Source organism: Hyaena hyaena, unplaced genomic scaffold (genome assembly GCF_003009895.1).
Source record: "Hyaena hyaena isolate Hyena2069 unplaced genomic scaffold, ASM300989v1 scaffold_107, whole genome shotgun sequence".
In the NCBI taxonomy this organism is placed as follows: domain Eukaryota; kingdom Metazoa; phylum Chordata; class Mammalia; order Carnivora; family Hyaenidae; genus Hyaena; species Hyaena hyaena.
This window is the reverse complement of record NW_024080739.1, coordinates 946141-947665: the sequence shown is the minus strand read 5'-3', so window position 1 is coordinate 947665 and position 1525 is coordinate 946141. Positions and strand designations below refer to the sequence as shown.

At 35.2% G+C, this 1525-nt stretch overlaps 1 protein-coding gene across 1 annotated transcript in view; it reads right to left on the bottom strand.

The window, feature by feature from the left end:
* Window positions 1–1245: 1245 nt before the first annotated feature.
* Window positions 1246–1525, bottom strand: part of NDFIP1 (Nedd4 family interacting protein 1) — a 51476-nt gene continuing 51196 nt past the window's right edge. The window contains exon 8 of the mRNA XM_039236185.1: window positions 1246–1525. This exon is cut by the window's right edge and continues 808 nt beyond it. The gene's annotated coding sequence lies outside the window, so the exon portion shown is untranslated.

Here is a 1525-nt window from a genome sequence, read left to right as displayed (position 1 = left end):
GAACATTTAAAAGAAAAAAGAGAAATCATCCTTCTAAGTACTTTGAAAGCATGTCAAACTACAGATTTATACGTGACAAAGTCTCAAGGACCACCAAATATGTAGAAATGGGAATTCTAAATATTTCAGTCCTTCAAATATACAAAACCAAATAAGGCACAAGAACCTAAAGATTAAATGCAAGGCCAACTTATATTGTTTCAGCTTATGTGACTTAGGGCCCTTCTATTTTGTCCTGTAAGATAATTTAGATAGTTCTCTCTTGCATGTGTCCAGATTTATTATAATTGCTAGAGATCTATTCATTCTGAAACTTAGAACATGACAGGCTATAAAATTTTCCAAATTCTATTGTTGGCATATCTAATTCAAAATGTAAAAATCTTCAAAGACATTCAAAGAGACTTTCATTAGAACCCCCTGCTTATCTACTGCAAAATACAACTTTTGAACAAGAATATGTAACTATTACAAATAATAAACAAGTTAGAATGATCACTGAAATGTCCATCCAGGAGGCCCTCGATTTTCCTATCTGGCTTTCACACAACCTACACGTCTATGCATTACATACTGACACCCCGAAACGGACGTCCTAGGCTGATCCCAGATATCCACATGCCACAGATAAAACAACATTTGCAGCTGCCACCCACACCGGTGGTTTGTGTAGTACATGACCATCTTGCTGCATGCTGCAGTTGTTCTTTATTTTATTTAGTAGGTGGAAGAAGGGGGGAAAGAGGGCTGACATTAGAAGAACCATAGGACTTTAAATTTAATGCAACTGGGACAAGAATAGAAAGCAGGAGGAATGAGGAGTCGTTCGTCTCAGCTGGGTTCTCATAGGGCTTAAACCACTGGAGAGTTGTCAAATGAGAAAACGAGCAAAAGCAAGAAACATGCAGAAAATTGTGGAAATAAATTATCTAGGATTAGGTCTAAAATACGAAGCATAATTGGGAGTTCTGGAGTAACTGAAGATCTCTACAACTCCTCCCTTATTTAGTCTGTTATCTTTTGCAGAACCAATTTTCATATACATCTTTAGGAATGTACTGAGTGTAAGAGAAGGGAACTTCTAGTGCTGAAAAAAAAAGAAAAAAGAAAAAAATTGGCTCCAAACCAATTTTTTGTAATGTAATGAATGATTCTGCATGAATCTGTATGATTAAAGATTAGAAAAAAATTGCCTTGGCAATGAACAAATGCAAACCAAGAAATTAAACACTAATCTACAGCAAAAGTTGCTACACAAGAGACGTTTATTAATGTTCTGTTGTATTTACAATTTTAACATAGCAAACCAAGGTGAATTACCACTTGGCAGAAAGCACATCATTCTACATTTATAACTCCTCTGTTTCTGCGAACACATTGTAAAAGCGAGTAGTACTACAGTATGTTAGGGATCATCTCAAAAGTTCCAAACTAATTCTTTCTTTGCTCCTTAGTATCTAATAACCTCCCTAATCTAGCCTCTGGCCTCATCATAAAGAGACCAAAAAAAAAAAAAAAAAAAAAA